Here is an 18,585-nt window from a genome sequence, read left to right on the forward strand (position 1 = left end):
TACTGCAATGTGTTAATAGCACAAGCTTCAAATTATATAAAAATGAAACTGAGAAAAAGCCTCCAAACACTTGGAAATTAAAATGCACATTTTTGAACGATTCATGATTGAAGAGGAAGTCTCATGGAAAATTTAAAAATACATAAAAGTAAGTGAAAATGAAAATGCAACATGTAAAATATGGTAACATCCAGAGAAAGCATTACTAACATGGAAATAAATGATGCTGAATGCTTATATGTGAAAAAAAGAAAGGTCTGAAATCAATAATCCTTGCTTTCACATAAGGAAACCAAACAAACAAAGAACCCATTCATAATAAAAAATAAAATCAAACCTTTCAGAAGGAAGGAAATAAATAATAATACACTATGACCAAGAGGAATTTATTCCAGAAATGGAAGCCTGGTTCAATATTCAAAGCTCATCAATGTAATCTACAACATCAATCAAAACAGGAAAACACAAATGGTCACATTAGTTAATACAGAAAAAGCATCTGATATAATTCAACATGCATTTGTGTTAAAAATTCTCAGCAAACTGGAATAGAAAGGCACTACTTCAACCTAATAAACACCATCTACAAAAAATTTTACAGCTAACGCTATACTTAACGGTGGAAGAATGAATGCTTTCCTCCTAAGTTCAAAGCCAAGACCGGAATGTCCTCTCTTGTCACTCCTTCTCAATTTAATACTATTGGTACTATCCAGTGAATCCCCAGGTGATGGCCCAGACAGTAGAAAAGGAAAGAAAGACGTACAGATCAGAAAAGATGAAATATTACTGTCTGTCTTCACAGGTGACATGATTGTCTACACAGAAAATCCGAAAGATTCTAAAAAAAAATTCCTGCTAAATGACAATATATTGCTTTATCAGAGTCTAATGATACAAGATCAACACACACACATTAATTATGTTACCAAGGAAGGGCTCACTGCCCAGTGGGCACAGAAGCCAGTACGACAGCACCGGTTTTTGGAGAAAAGAAGGCTTTATTTCGTGGGTTTGACGGGCATGGAGACGGGGCAGGGGGGCAAGACACTTCCAATCTTCCTCCACCATCCAGGATCCAAAGGAGATGAACTGATTAGCTGGCCCTGAATCAGGCCAAAGGATGGGGTGTAAGTGGCTTGGCTGAGTCAGGCCATCTATGAGGATGAAACTTCTGGATGCTGGACCTTCCTTGCTGCATGACCTCTCACTTCAAAAGGGCTCTGGTGTTCAACCTCCAGCATTTCAGTTTGACAGAGGGAAGATTTTTGGCTTCTATGGTGCTCAAGGTTATCTAGAGAGCAAGGTCCTCCTCTGTGTCTATGCTTGGCTTACAACCGGCATGAGAACACATAAAACAACTTGACATAGGGAAAATAATCCAGTTTCAACTAATATTAGGCATTTTCAATTATATTTTCAAACACCCCGTTCAAAGAATAAAAAGAACCTATGGGCTTAGAGAAACCATTTGCAAGACACCTACTGACAAAGTCTTGTATCTAGAATATATAAAGAACTCTTTCTTCTATCCAGAATATATAAAGAACTTGCAAAACTCAACAGCCAAGAAAGCAACAATTGGAACTGGCTGGTTAGTTCAGTCTGTTAGAGTGTGGTGCTGGAAAGAACAAGGTCCGAGTTTCTATCCCTGTGCCAGCCAGCAAATACACAGACACATACACACACACACACATAGATAGACAGATAGATAGGTAGATTTATGTATATATATAGATAATTGGAGTGTTATATATATATATATGTATATATATACATATACATGTAAAAAAATCCAATGAGAAAAGGGCCAAAAGCCATTAAGAGATATTCTACCAAACAGAACATGTCTGGCAAATAAGCCATGAATAGATGTTCAACATCACTAACGAAGTACACATTAAGAACACTATGACAATTACCACATGCCACATACAGCAGTTAAAACAAGAATTAGTGACACTACCAAATGCCGGTGAGGATGCCAAGACACTAGATTTCTTATATATGGCACGTGGGATTGTAAAATGATACACCACTCTGAAGAGCAGTTTGGCTGTTTTATTTAAATAAACTAAATACACTTCCCATATGACCCCAGAATTGCATTCCTGACAGAAAGGCCACCTTGCTGTTCTCTCTCGAGTGGAGACCTCCACATCATAAGATCTTGAATATGACACGTCCCTGCTATGGAAATGGCCCTGAGAGAACCAAAGGAAGGGGTAATTTATCAAAGCCTATGTCTCTCTCTGTTGAAGCATTTACTCGAAGATAAACACAAGTTGAAAGCACCTCATGTTTTTCCAGTGGACACTAGTATAGCCCTGTTGAATTAACTTCAACCAAGACTATGGAGCCATAGAAAAATGAAAGAAAAAAAAATCTGCTTCAGAAATAATAAAGTGTGAACCTTCTGCTTCAGATAAGATACTCATATGGTATCTTCAAGCAGGCCAACATTCCAGCTGTGACAACGTGAAAAAGATGAGTGGGTTCAGAGTCCCATTTTTTCAGCTGGCCACCGGGGGAAAAAAAAAAAGGATGTGCATATAACAAAGATCATGCTCTTAATGAGATCAGAGAGCTTTATGAAAGCAATGAGGACTCGGTAAACTAAATTTCCAGGGAAGCTAAAGAATTCTGAGGTGGACTGTCCATCACCTGCCATTTTAACTTCCTGGAGCATTTGCCAAATCTGCACATCAGCTAAAGACCATCAAAAAGCCACTTCCAGTAAAGCCAGTAAAATACTTAGTGGTCAGATGAGCCTTGATAACAAACTGGTAATTTGTTATCCAAATAACATGCTTGGCTTGGGTATAAGTCAGCTCAGGCCACCGTAACAAAATGCCACACACTGGGTTACTCAAACTATAGAAATTTATTTTCTCACAGCTCTGGAGGCTACAAGTCCCAGATGAGGATGACAACAGGTTTGCTTTCTTCTAAGGCCTATCTCTTTTGCTTATAGATGGCCATCTTCTCCCTGTGTCCTCACATGGCCTCTCCTCTGTGTGTGCATATCCCTAGAGTCTCTTTCTCCGCCTGTCTAAATTTCATCTTCTTATAAGGACACCAGTCAGACTGGATCAGGGCCCACCCTAAGAGCCTCATTGTAACTTAAGCACCCCTTTAAAGACCCTGTCTCAAAATACATCACATTCTAAAGTACTAGAGTAAGGGCTTCAACATATGAATTTTGGGAGAGACACAATTCATTGCATAACAGCTGGATATCTCACATGACAGCTGATGCATTCCAGTACCACATCCTAGTTCTGGGCTGGACAGTTAGGCTGAAAGCTTCTAAAAAGCAGAGTGAACTCTCTAGTCTCTTAGTTCTTTGGAAATAAAGACTCAACGGTAAAAGGGACCTACTTCAAACACAGTGTTGAGTCTCTCCCATGTGACATTTTTAACTATGTGGGGCAGGAAGCTAAAAAGCAACCTTCACTATCAGAAGAGCTAGATCTCCCAGTCTTTAAAGCTGATTGATGACGGGAAAGAAGGCCACGCTCTCAACCAAAAGCTTAACAGAATAATCCTCAAGAAAAGGGGATCAACTAAAGAAGGATTAGGTCTTATTTACTGCAATCCAGTTCCACTCAAAAATATATAGCAAATGAAATGAGATATCTCCCATGATAGAAGATATCATGATGGAAAGTATCATGAAGAATATCTACCTGTCCCTATATCTATCTAGACATGTCTTTGATACATGCCATCCAACATAAAAGAAAACATTACCAGGGATAAGATAAGGCAAGACAATGTTCCTGATGACATACAGAAAAACAGGTAATACAAGCAGACACGCAAGAAACCAATACACTGGAGCTACGATTTAAGTACTTTAACTATGAACTATATGTTAAAGAAAATAGACAAAAAGGTGGACAAAATATTTGAAAGGGCAGAGAATTTCAACAGTGAATTGAACTGTACTGAAATAACGAAATGGATATTCTAGTTATAAAACTAATTATAAAAAGATTCAAGTTAAGAAATCAAAGCGTTAGTGTAACTGCAGTTTGGAGACAGGTTCCAGGATTAATAAACTGCAAAATATGACGAGACAAAGTACCCATACTGAAATATAGAGTGAGAACACTGGAGGAAGAACAGAACAGACCTTCAGCGGCATGTGGAAGAGTCACAGATGACATTCAGAAGGAAAGCAGACAAAAAAATGGGGAAGAGACAACATTCAAAAAAATAATGGATCATTGGTTTTCAAGACAGATGAATGGCTTCAACTTAAATAATCAATAAGCATAATGAGTAACACGAAAGGTTAATATGCAGGTATTTACAGAACCATTAAAACTGAAATATTTAAAAGCTGTCCTTCATTTGCAGGCTGCAAAAGCAAAGTAAAAACAGGTAGCTAGGTAGATTTGGCTCAGAGGCTATAGTTTGCCAACACTTAGGCTACATTAGAGTTTGCTCTAGTTAAAACCAAGCCTCAAAAGGATCAAATTGTTTATAAGTAACTAAATCACATTCCAGAAAAAAAAAAAAAAAAAAAAAAAAAAAGAGCAAGGTCTCCAGTACAATAATTCTCAACCTTAGGAAGAGCATTAAATTCACTTGGGGAAAAACTGCACAATTCCCTGTCCTTACGGCCCTTACTTGCTGGGATGCCTCGCTCTGACTCCCAGTGACTCTCAGGAATGGGAGAACCTCCCTCCTGGTGGCCATGTCTCTTGCTCATTCGGCCCTCTCTGTCTCCACAGCATCTGCAGTGCTGGGGCCCAACGTGACCCTGAACCCTCTGTTTACTGCTCTGCTGTTTCTCCCACCTGCTCCTGACCCAGCACCCAGGCCACCCTGGAAGCAGCTCCCACACCCCCTCATGTTGGAATTCCCAATTCCTTTTAAAACTGAAAAGGAATATAGAGACAGATCAAAAAGAAAACACTAAAGAGTGATAACTAATCAAACCCTGCTTTTGTTTCAATGGTTGCCATATAACGCTTTGAAAATTCAGGGGAATTAGAACTTTTCCTAAAAGAAATCTTGCTCTCTTTCCAAAAAGGCTGTACTTAATTTGTTTGAGTTTTTGAAAGACACACCATCTTTACCTTAATCTCATTTCTAGGACAGCAGAAGTTATAAAGGTTTTTTTCAAAGATTATGGAAAATATCAAAGGAGCTTAACTACAAGCCCCCCAAAAGACAGTTCTGTATTCACAGAGACCCATCAACAGATGCTAAAACCATCAGGTGAAAGGTAGTTGGAGAACAAAATGTGAATGGTACCACAGACACCTGCTAACTACAAAGGGAGAAATTCTGCTTTACAAGGCGAGATCTGGCCCTTCAGTACCACCTTAGCAGATCAAACAACTTAACACCACTGAGTGAGTCAACCCCACTTTCTCCATTTCTGGATGTGATATGATACAAATTACACCACATCACTTACAAAGTGTTCCTGTGAAAAAATGTTTTACCTCCTGTTGCTTTGTGTTGCTTCGCCCCCCCCATGGATTTGTCACCCCACTTCCACTGGGTGACGGAGATGCAAAGGATTACTCAAAGCCCATCTCTTCTGAGCAATGAGAAGCCCCAAAGTGGTCAACTTCCCTGGGACCCTCCAGCAAGAGGCAACCCATCCTTGGGAAATAATAACCCCGAATTGGGGTTCTCTTCCTGCATTTATTTTCCAGACCAGGAAGTTACAGGAAGAGAACATAGATGGGATTATAGTTTAACAATATAGGCTCGTAACTTTCAGTGAAACAAGTCAGATGACATTCCAGTAAAGCTATCAACAAAAGCTTTATCTTAGGAAACATTCCTTCTTACAACAGTTTCTCGGTATCTTTACATAACAATCAGTAACTAGTCTGACCTTTAGCCAGCAACCTTGCTGTGCCACAAATCTTTATCTTACACCAGAGACTTATAGCCTGAGGAAAGTTTCCAGTCCTCTGCAAGGTCAATATTTGAAACTGCAAGACTTTGGAAAACCACGCCCTGTGAAGTACATATGCTTTGTAGTATATTCCACAACCTGCATCCACTCAAGCCTTTACACCTAATTCCCAGTTTATAGGAAATACAGGTAATGTAGGAGCAAGTCAGAGGACACCATGAGAAAGCAAATTCAGAAAGGTGAAGCTTGTAACATGATAGATGGGCCACACTCTTCAAAGAGTCAATGTCATGGGGGGAAAAAATGAGACATATTGCTCTAGATTAAAAGAAATTAAAGGGACCCAACAATTAAACACAATGAGTAAACCCTAAACAGATGGCTTGTGGGGTAAAAAAGCTACAGAAGACATTGAAGATAATTGAGAAAACCTAAGTAGGAACTGAATATTACATCTAATCTCAATTTCCGGTCTCCTTGTCCTTAAAGGACTTGAACTAACACAGTCTCAATCTGGGAACAACTCAGTATTGATCAGTGGGAGAATGAACAGCATTTCATAATAAATGAGTAACAAACTAGAACTACACATAACCCCATGAATAAAATTCATGATGAAATGAGTGGTAGTTACACAGATAGGGTCTGGAAAAACCACAAATCTGTACTACTTTGTATTTACAGTATATTTCACAATAAGAAAAATATTTTTAAGGAAAGGCAAAACTGAGAAGTCAACAGTGCTCAAACCAAAGGGGAATTTGCAACTATTCATTCAAAGTTTAAGTTATTTGGAGCAAAGCAAACAACACATTGTTACCATTTTCCGTAATGCCCTCATTCCCACGTGCTCCATCAGTCCCATTCCCAAGAGTTCATCAAGGTTAAAAGATTGCTATGAATCTAGCAACATATTTTTATGCAAACAATTAAAGCGTAATACAGTTATACAAACACCTTAACACACACTAAGAACATACAGTTCTACAACTTGTTTCTCTTAGTAAATGTTACGCACTCCATGCAAAATAGTAAAATTATCCCTGTCAACCACTTATTTTTAATACTGGCAGAACATTCCAGCCCATGTATATGACAGTCATTTATTTTACCTTAACCCGTTACTGGACAATTGTTTCTACTTTTCACTAGCACAAACACTGCCATAATAGAAAACCTTACACATGCACACCTGTGCAATTCACTGATACAACAAATTCCTACCAGTGGAATTGCTGAGTGAGCAAACTATGTACATTTTAAATTCTGTTTAAATAGAGTGAAGCCACCCTCCAAAAAGATTCTATCAAATTATCATCCCATCAGCAATATAAGTTACTTCTTTAAAGGCTATATGTATTTTTAGGTGAACCTTACTTTGTGGACTGTTATTTTAAAGGTTCTGAAGAGTAATAATGAATGAAAAGTACATAGGATTACTTTCATCTTTTGCCTAATCAATTTAAACGAAAAATCTTACAGAGTTAAACAGTACAAAAGGAAACCAAAAACTCACCAAGAATTTTATGCCACAGATTAATTCTAACTGAAAAAGATCATTCAACAGACTTTTATACTTATTTAACAAAGACAGTCTTTTAATAGTGCATTCAGGAGCTTAAACTTTAATTTTTCTTGTAAAATTCACAATGTTCAGGACAGGGAATCAGTCATGATGCAAAAAGTGAATTAGACTTCTGCACAGAATTCTTCCAATTAAACATCAGCTGCACTCATTTATGGATCACATTTACAACCCAAACCATCTTCTAATAATTAACCTTAAAAATATTAATTTATCAAAATGGAATAAACTTAAAACCTCAACGTAAGAATGAGTATAAGAAATTGGTGAATGCATTCAAGCTTACAACAGAAAACTCAAAACTGGGTAATTTATAAAGAAACAAAATTCATCTCTTACCATTTTGGAGGCTGGGAACTCTCTACAGGGTCCTATGGCAAAGCAGGCATTCACATGGTAAGGACAGCATGAGCTCTTTCATGAGCTCTCAACCAGTACACACCCACGACAATCCATTATCCACCTATCACTCCACGAATGGATTAATCCATTCATGTGGAAATGGTCCTCACATTCCATTCACCTCTCAAAGAACCCATCTTTTAAATATTGTAACTGGACTTCCAACCTTCTTAACATTGTTACACTAGGGATCAAGTCTCCAACACATGAACTTTTGGGAGACACATTTGGCACACAGCACTCACCAATAAAGAAATGATGCCACTAGCTTAAGTACCCAGCTATCCAAGTTGGGAGGTGGGGGAAATCTGGAAATGTTGTGCATCAAAGCCATCAGAGTCTGATGATTTTTGTCAATCTGGGGTTTGTATTTTCCAGGATTTTTGCAATCAGTTCATCAAAATATCTTGAATACTAATTAACTTCACCCACAGATATACTTTTAAAAAAAACGTATTTTTACAAACAGTTTTCAATGGAAAAACCAGGCAGGTCCAAAATGCAAAAGCATTTGGGTCAACAAACATTTACTGAAGATGAGAAAACGAGGAGGTCAGAACACTCCAGCACCGGGAGACAAGGAACCTTTCAAGGAAGAGCCAGCATTGGCACAAGGGTGAATGGTACTCTCAGCTTCCTGCGTACTTTCTCTGCCTATCCAGATCACCTACGTTACTTTCTCACTACCCACAAAGAACATCCATCTTGCCCAGTTAAGCTTCTCAACCAGCATTTTGCAGAGCAAGGACATTTCTTCCATAAACAACAATAACACGGGGAGTTCAGAGACAGCACCTAAGTCATCTGTTTAAGCATCGAAGAGTGTTTTATTTAGTTCCTCTTTTCCACTCTTTCTCTTAACCTAAAACCGTGGTAAAATTTCCATTACCCTTAAATGCAAACCATCCTTCACTTGTGATACTCCACTGAAATCTGACCTACGATGTCATTATACAATGACTTTCATGTTATTAAATCATATGACCTCATCCAGCATCACTGGGTTTTACTCTTGCACCACCTGTTGTACTTTCTTTGTGCTTGTGACCACATTTCTTAGCTTTCCTAGCCTTTCCTCCCCTTGCCCTAACTCTCAAAGCCCCACCTCCAAGCTTTTCTGATTCAGCCTTAGGATTACTTAAAACCACAGACTACTGAGGTGACAGCATGTAGAACCGACAATGCCAAAGCTAAAATCCATCATCAATGTACAGTAGTCCCCCCCTTATCTGCACTTTTGTCTTCCGCAGTTTCAGTTACTCAAGGTCTACCACAGTCCTAAAATGGGTGAGTACAGTACGAGTTATTCTGAGAGAGGGAGAAGGGGATAAAGGGGAGAGAGACCACATTCTCACAACTTTTATTAAAGTATATTATTATAACTGTTCTACTTTATTACTAGTTATCGTTGTTAATCTCTTACTGTAACGACGTTACTAAACTTTATCATGGGTGTTGTATGTATAGGAGAAAACACAGCATCTACAGGACAGGGTTCAGTACTATCCACGGTTTCAAGCATCCACTGGGGATCTTCGAATGTATCCCCCACAGATAAGGGGGGACTAATGTATTATTACTGCCATCTGAGAGACGCAAAACTTGTTTAAGGCAGGTTGTTCCTAAAGATGGCCTAGAGGGGCTCTGTGAATCACCTGATATATGCAAAACCGTACGCATCTTTCTCTGGCTTCCTCAAAGAAATATGGTCAAAAAGAAGTTAGGAACTATTATTGGGAGCAGTATTATAAAATCAATTAGCAACGTCATCTTGAACCATCAGATACAATTCTGATACATTTATACCGTGTTGTTATCAATAACAATATTACTGAAAAAAATTTGACCCCTAAAGATAAATGAACAAAGATGAAAGTGTACAGTACCCCAATGATGAGATCCCGAGTAAACAACAGGTTGGTATTTCCCCCACCCCACCCCCAAACACACTCTAGTACACAAAAAAAGGTCCTTCTCTGAAGGGATCTGGCCTTCCCCCTTCATTCAAAAGACAACAGGTCTGTGAACTGACACAAGTCTGAGAATTGAAGGGCCAGAAATTCTCTGTTCTGACAATTCAAGTCTGTCCTCTGGACTTCAAATTGCAGCACCAGGCACGAAGACACAGCTCCACAGAGACTGCTGAGCCAGCTCCCACACTGCGTGAACGCAAATGCCTGTAACAAATCCCCTCAAAAAGTAATACACATATTCATATCACTTTTTCTTTGCCCACCTTAGTGGTTCTATTTCTCTGACTGAACCCTGTGTGATCCTGAAAATAAATTACAATTAAAATTCAACAAATGTTTATGTAATTACCTCTCAATAATAAACACCTGTGCAGCAGACCAGACATTTAACTGCACAGCCTCAACTTCCCCATTATTTAATTCTAGCTACTGCACAGGGGAGTTGGAGCATTCACAGTACAGACACTGAGCTAAACACTAGAAAAGCAATTATGGGCAAAAACAGGAACAGTCCCTAGTTTCATGAAGCTCAGCCTTTTTGGGAAAACTGAAATTAACTAAATACATAAACTAACCTAACACTTTAATTTTGAAAAGCGCCAGGAGGACCTCACTTAAGGGAGGTCAAGAAAAAAATTCAAAGACATCAAGAAAAAAACTCAAGAACTTCAGAAAACTGATCGTTTTAGTGGCTGATAAGACATCAATGGAGACTAATGTTTTAAACTCGCAAATTCACACAAAAAATTTCATGAAAAAGTGAGGCTTGAGCCAAACTCTAAAGGAAGACAAGGAATAACTGAAAAAATGTAAGAAAAGCTTTCCAGGCAGAGGAAAAGAACAAGTGCCAAGATCCCTGGTGGAAGAGAAGACGGTGAACACAGCAGACAGAGGAAGGCCCAGTACAGCTAAAGAAAAGAAAGTAAGGGGAATGCAGTTCACATGAGGCTGAGGCCCAAAGCAATTTCGCATAGCCTTGAGGCCACGTTCTGAAGTTCTGTCCTTAAAGCAATGGGAAGCCACTGACAGTTTCAGGAAAACTGGTAACTCCATCAGACCTGCCCTTTTTAAATGTAATGTTTTGATACTAAATTACAAATGTGTTTGCCTTTTACCCAATAATCTATCTTAATGCTACGCCTGCAAAAATACAAACCAATATATGCACAAGGCTATTCACTGCAGTGATATTTATAACAGAAACAGAACATAAACAACCCACATATTCATCTTCAGGAGAAAAGTGGAAAGCACAAATGAAGGTTGCAGAGCTTATACGAAGTGATCTCCAGAACACATTAAAAACAAGGACAGTGTGCATAGAATACTATCTTTGTGTAACAAAGGAAAATAAAAGTCCATGTATGTGCTTATATTTCCAAACATGAAACACCAGAAGAATCAATCAGGTATTAATATAGCTGGGGCAGAAAAGGAACTAGTGGAGGGATTCAATGAAGTGACACTGGAACACAACTTTTTACACAGTTCTGATACGTGAAGTACATAAATGTTCACATAAATATTTTATGTGTTGAAACACACATTAAAAATCCCTGATAGGATAGTGGTGAGAGAAAAACATACATTAAATAAAACATTAAAGCAATCTTTAAAAGTTAAGGATTTCATGCAAACAAACCAACTATCAAACTGGCAACATAATCAGAGAGAAAATATTTCCAAATGGCTTTATAATTCAAATGTCAACTGTACATACTTATGTCGATTTTTTTTTTTTTAAGATGACCGGTAAGGGGATCTTAACCCTAAACTTGGTGTTGTCAGCACCACGCTCTCCCAAGTGAGCTAACTGCCCATCCCTATATAAGGATCCGAACCCATGGCCTTGGTGTTATCAGCACCACACTGCCATGGGCCAGCCCCTTATGTGGATATTTTAAGTATAAAAGAAACTGTAACCACATATAAGCCTCCAGTGGCTGTATAAGTAGTATTTTCAAACTACTACATTTAGATTGTAGGATAAAGAGATTATATTAATGTTGCTAAGAATGCACATTTTCAATACTAGAGGGGAAAAATGCATAAACTCAAAGTAGAAAATCTATGATGTGAAATTTGAGTTGGAAACCAACAGAAAATCAAAATTTATATACTTCCCAAGTCTGTCCAATGAAAGGAGGGGCACGCGAGAAGCAAAAACAACATACAGCAACCAGATTTTGGTATCTGAATTCCACTCCCCAATAAAAAGGATCTGAAAGAAACGGCCCATAGGTATTTGGCAAAAAACACACAAAGTGAAAAACTCAGACACCTTGTGTCACAAAGCAAGAAACTCTTCAAAGATTAATACGTCACGTCAAAGGAAAGAAAACTGGCTTGAAAGGACCTCCACATACCCAGGTTGGGACAAGCTGAGGAAACAGAATGGCTATTTGATTAAAACATACTGGATACATAAAAATGGACGGGTCTACAATGATCCTCAAAAGAGAGAAAGCAAAAAGAGGCAACTCAATTCCCACCTCAGCTCCCAAAAAACCCCCTGTAAACAGAAAAAGGGATGTTCTTTCCTCTCCTTATCACCTGTATTAGGACCCAACTCAGGCTAATAACAGCAATTCAGATATGCTATATATTGGGTCTCGTGACTGGCTTAGCTTCAACGCAGCCATGCTGAGCATTCTGCCCCCACATTTTCCTTTCTTTTCTGGGAACTGAGATTCCTCTCCTGGGAAGGGGTAAACATTACTGTTATCATTAAGGGAACGTCCTGCGGGCTGTGTCTAGGCGACTTTGAGCTGGAACGTTTTGTACAGAGATAGTGGCTAATCAGGAGCCTATGACTTAACCTACCAGATGTTATCGAACCACAAGGTCTATGTCACCTTGCAAACAAATGATTTCAAAATTGCCCATTACTCCGAACCCTCCCTAAAAGTCTTATAAAACCCCTGCTTTCCTTAGTTCAGGGGAACTGATCTGGCTCAGTCTCTCCTGATGCACCTGGCTCAGGTCTCTCTCTGTCTCTCTTTCTCTCTGTCTCTCCCTTTTCTCCATCTCACTGAACCTAACACTATAGGACACAATTAGTTACATCATTTCCAAATAGGTCCAACATTAAACCTACTTAAACTACAACCTAAAAACATCTCAAGTGGTATCAAACATACCTTACTAGTCTCTTCGTTTACTCTCTCAAAATTTGTATAACATCCATGTTTAATGGATCCCTCCTCCACAAGAAAAGCACATAAATATTTAATATAATATTTAACATTTTCAGTCCAGACCAATTCTCCCTGCCTCAAATGACTGTCCACTTCACTACTTGGCCAGACTCTGAAGACTAGGATCCTAAACTGGAAGATTCCTCTAACTCACCCCTCATACTGTTTTAAAACATGAGTCTAATCCTGTCCCTGACTTTCAATGGCTTCTCTCTACCTATAGAATAAACATCAACCACCTTAATGTGACATGTAGAATTTAAAACCTGGCCCCAAATTCATCCCTAGACAGACCAGCCATATGAAAGTGCAGGTGGTGTTAGCAGTGGGAACATCACCATCAATATCAACTGGCCACTTACTATATGCCAGGAGCCCTATTAATCACTTTATCTCATTGAAGCTTACGCCTGAGGAGGCAGGCGTTCTCACCCCGTATCACAGAGGAACACACTCACACTGGAAGAGTAAAAGATGACAGCAGTTCTCTTTTGGCTGGGATTCAAATCTCAGTATGCCTTTTCAGCTCTCTTTTCACACTTCCATTCCTGCTGTCCTCTCCACCTGGACTTCTTTCCTACTCTAAAATTCTGGACCCTAAAATATAGCACCACCTTCTCTTCCCAGACACCCTTCAGCACAGAATTCCTTCACTATATGCATGTGTATCTTCCCTATCAGACTAAAAGGTGTTAAGGATACATCTTTATGTATCATTTAATTTATATGTAACTTGTCCTAGAAAGGACTTATGGCAATTTTAAGGACATAAAGTAGACACCCAGTCTAAATTTAACTTAAAATTAAATTGGATTGAATACTGAGTCACAACTAAGCAAAATATTTACTTCAACATGAAAAAAAAAAAAATCATGCTAATAACTACAGCAAAGTTCTAAAGTTGAAAGGGGAAGGAAATCAACATCTACTGGCACCAGCTGCTGTATTTGAGGAAGTGTACCGGGAATTCTACAGATCAGAATTTCATCTAATTCTCAAAATAGCCTTATATGATAGGTTTAACCCCAGTTTACAACTAAGGAACTGAGGGTTTAAAAAGGCCATGTGGCTATAAATCAGCAACGTGGCTTTGGACCAGGAAGGAGTGGAGCTCCATTTCCACCCAGATTGACCCTACCTGAAAGGCCATACTGACTCCACTTCTAACTCCACAGTCCCCATTCTTTTCTCAATGTCATGTCTTCCAAATTGAACAAAATGCTTGGGCAAAATAGTTGATTTCTTCTTCTAACTTCTTTTCACCCCTGGAAAAGGAAAAGAAAATATATTTAATTAAGCACCCAATAAATATAAAGGAGCATTTACATTTAAATCCTCTTTCTCAGCAAATTAAGATTCTGCTAACAGCTAACCCGGAAGAAGTGCCCAAAGATACTATTTTCAGCTTCTTAATAATCCACATGACAAGCTCTTCAGAAACAGCACTAACCTTTTTCCCCCACATATTTTAACATTCTAGGGGAAAATGCTAACAATTAAGGAGTGCAACCAGTAAACTTGTAAAACTATCTGCGCAATCAGGTAAGTCACTTGGAAATTAAAACACTGGAATTAAATTCATTCTAGACTTCAACTTATAGCTTATCCATAAGGTAAGAGAAAAATTTGAGTACTACCCATGAAATGCACAGGCACACACAAACCACATCAACTTCTGGACCTCTCAGTTCACAAAGGAGAGGAACCATTATCTAAGACAAGACACCCTAGAAGGACACCAATGACAACAGTTCATAATGGCTGTTCTGGGGAACATCTGCTGTTTCCTGGATTTCCTGGGTATTCATAGAGATCACACCAAAACCAAAAAGGGTTCTGTGACAAAATCCTCCAATATGGTAAAGTGAACTGTGACCCTAAGAGGACAAGGAAAGGACAGCATTATACCCCAAACTTATTTGACCAAGGACCCATTTTTTTTCCTTGTAGCATCTCTTACAACTATTATCACAAAGAACGCCACCTTAAGCAACACTGCTTAAGATTTTCCAAAAGTAAGTTACTGAAATCCTACACTGTTATTTGTTCTGAATTGGTCACTATAGGTACTACCAAAAATAGTACCAGTGAAATTCTAGTATCAACCCAAATCTTTTTTTAAAAAAATGTTAAATTAAGCATAAAGAGATGACTGAGGCATATAAATTTCTTCCTCAGTATCTGCAGGGGATTGTTTCCAGGCCACCCCCGCACCCCCCACCCCAAATCCGTGGATGTTCAAACCCCTTATATCAAATGTCATTTACACACTTTTAATCATTTCTAGATAAATCGTTTCTACATTACTTATAAGACCTAATACAATGTAAATGTTACATAAATGGTTGTTATACTATCTATACTGGCTGTTTTATTTGTATTACTTTTTATTTACTTATTAATATTCCTGGTCTGCGGTTGGCTGTATCCATACTGTGGATACAGGACCCGCAGGTATGAAGGATCAACTGTACTGGCCCTTCTGGTGTCACAAGGCCCGACTCTAAACAACCGACCTAACCGGCCGGACCCTGCACTGGCCCTTTCGCCTGACCCGAGCCTGGCTGCGCCGACCCCCCCGCCCGCCTCGGAACAAAACGCGCGCGCGGAGGGCCGGGGAAACCTGGACCGGGACGGTGGGGCAGGCACGGGTGGGGCCGGCGGAGACAGGAACACGTGCCCGCCCTGGACAAGCTGCGGCCCGGCCCGCAGGGGGCGATGAGCGAGCGCCGCCCGCCGGACAATGCGCCGCCGGGCCCGCGCCACCGCGCTCACCTCAGTCACCGGCCGCACCCGCGCCCCCGGCTGCCCAAGCCCCTCACAGCCCACGCCCGCCCCGCATGGGCCTCACCTGCCCGCCATCGAGACCGCCGTCCGCAGACCCCCAAGCACGCCGCCGTCCCCGCGTCTGCTCCGCCGCCGCCGCCTGCTGCTGCTGCTGTTCCCAAGACTCGCCGCTGCACAGCAGCGTTCCTGCCGAACTGCAACTGCTCTACAGCCCAGGCTCCTGGCGCCAACGGACGCACTGCGCAGGCGCGACGGGGCGGGGCCTGGCTCCGCTCAAGACGGACAGCTGCTCTGGGAGGCCCCGCCCCCTGCCAAGTTAGAGCCAATGAACAGGCTCTGATGCTTGACAGGGAGCGAAGGGGCCAGGGCCAGGATTCTCGCCGTGTTCTTCCCAGTAAGGGCACCTGTTAAATGAAAGAGACATAAAGGATGCCGAATATACACGTACAAGTGACTGTCTGCACAGATGAGATCAGCCAGCCAGCTTAAAAAGCATTCTAAATCAAATTAAGGTTCACGCACCCATGAATTTACAAACTCAAGTTTTATAACATATACATTTAGAATTGAATAGCGTATGACTGTAATAGAGATATTAGGAGAACTTAAAGATTTCACAATCAAGTTTTACAATTTATTTCAGTAAAACTGTTAATTACACATCACATCTACTTGTTGTCAGGGGTTGGTTGACGGGTTATATTTGGGAAAGTTTCTCAAGGGAAAAAAAACTTCTAAAGTATACGCCTCAGAAATGAGACTTTTGGGGGGTGGGGGAGGGGAGACTGGCTGGATGGTATGGGGATCTGAATCCTTGACCTCGGTGTTATAACACCGCCCTCTAACCAACTGCACTAACCAGCCAGCCCAGAATGGGACTTTCTAGCTCCAAATATGTGTTTGCCTATTCAGCCAGACCCAGTTGGTGAAGCTGAAGTAGTTGCTGGAAAGGGCTTGTGAGAAGCTGCGCTCAGGATAGCCCATGGGAGCCCCACGTCCTGAGATGTCACACCCTGATGGATGTGCTGGGGCAGCTGTGTCACCTCCCCCCACTCATATAGGGAGTAGGGTGACAAGAAGATGGGGTCACAGGAAGCTAAGGTTTGGACTGAGCTCCTGCACTAGGCCCAATACACCAAATCGAAATGGAGTTACTCATGCTGAAGTTCCATGCCACTAAGCCACAACTAAGCTCTTTATCTAACCTACCAAGAAATCAGGTGACAGAGATAATAGCTAAATCCCCAAACAGGCCAGTTTTAAGCAGGATGATAAGGGAGTCGCCTCTGTTCTAACCTTTACAAGGAAAATAATTTTGAAACAACCAATCTGATTTTTCTTGTTCCTGCTTTCTGTAGACCTATTCCATCTAGAAAGCCAACCTCCTCTTCTCAGCTCACTGAAACACTCAGTCTATTGGATGGAATGAGGTGTTGCCCAATTCTAGAGTCACAAATAAAAGCCAATTAATATCTTTAAACTAAAGTGTTGCAATTTTGTCTTCTGACATACTGCAGCACAGAAGTTAAAATAAATAGTCAAGGTCATACAGACTGCAAAGTAGCATTGATGAGACAAATTTTTCTACTTTAAAAATAAACACGTAGATTTCTCCCATAAGGAAGTAGGGCTCCACAAAAAAATCAATGGCAATGTATTTGTCTCCAAAGAGATTGAGAAATGAATATTCAACATTTCAAATACGAAAGCAGTAATAGCCACAATGTAGAAGCTACATATCAAAATATCGGTTGCCAGCTGCTATCACTAAACAGTGCTTTATATATACATATATGTCAAAAAAAAGATTTCTAAAGCTGTCTAAGCAAAAATACTGCATCACTAATGGAGAAGTACACAAAAGCCAAACATGTCAAAAATAAACTGAAGTTTGGGCTGTCAACAAGTTGTCTTAAAATTGTTATCACGAGGATTACACATGTATGATAGAAGAAACATTTACTTTGGATCCAGCAACTGCACTACTAGGTATACAACAGTCTCCCCTTATCCATGCTTTCACTTTCCACAGTTTCAGTTACCTACAGTCAACCAAGGTCTGAAAATACGTGTGTACAGTACAATAAAATAGCTTGAGAAAGAGAGAGGCCACATTCACATAATTTTTACTACACTACATTGTTATAATTGTGCTGTTTTATTATTCATATTAATCTCTTACTGCATCTAATTTATAAATTCAACTTTAGCATAGGTATATATTTGTAGGAAAAAGGACAGGATGTATACAGGCTTTGGTACTATCTGCGCTTTCAGACATCCACTGGGGGTTTTGGAACATATCCCCCAAGGATAAGGGAGAACCACTGTATCCCCAACGAAAATGAAATCAGTATGTCTGAAAGATATCTGCACTCCCATATTTACTGCAGCACTAAGCACCATAGCCAAGATATGGAATTGACCTAAGTGCCATCAGTGGATGACTGGATAAAGACAATGTAGTATACACAAAGGAGTACTACTCAGCCATAAAAAAGAATGAAATCCTATCATTTGCAACAATGCAGATGAAGCTGGAGGAACTGTGTTAAGTGAAACAAGACACAAACAGAAGGACAAATACTTCATGACCCACCCCTACGGGGAAATCTAAAAAAGTTGATCTCATGGAAGTCGAGTGTAGAGAGGTGGTTACCAGAAGCTGAGAAGCCTATGGGGGAAAAGATATCCATGGGTTTCACCAGATTGGCCAAAGGTCCATACCATAACCACCTCTGCCTAAAACCATGA

At 40.0% G+C, this 18,585-nt stretch overlaps 1 long non-coding RNA gene across 1 annotated transcript in view; it reads right to left on the bottom strand.

The window, feature by feature from the left end:
• LOC134380552 (uncharacterized) overlaps positions 1-16,210 on the bottom strand; it is a 109,345-nt gene extending 93,135 nt beyond the window's left edge. Inside the window, exons 1-2 of the long non-coding RNA XR_010023889.1 lie at positions 15,896-16,210; positions 14,183-14,309 (exon numbers count right to left, since the gene is read on the bottom strand). This is a non-coding gene — a long non-coding RNA (uncharacterized LOC134380552). The remainder of the gene's footprint in view (positions 1-14,182; positions 14,310-15,895) is intronic.
• Between the last annotated feature and the right edge of the window lie 2,375 nt (positions 16,211-18,585).

The sequence above is a fragment of the Cynocephalus volans genome, chromosome 6 (assembly GCF_027409185.1).
Source record: "Cynocephalus volans isolate mCynVol1 chromosome 6, mCynVol1.pri, whole genome shotgun sequence".
NCBI lineage: Eukaryota > Metazoa > Chordata > Mammalia > Dermoptera > Cynocephalidae > Cynocephalus > Cynocephalus volans.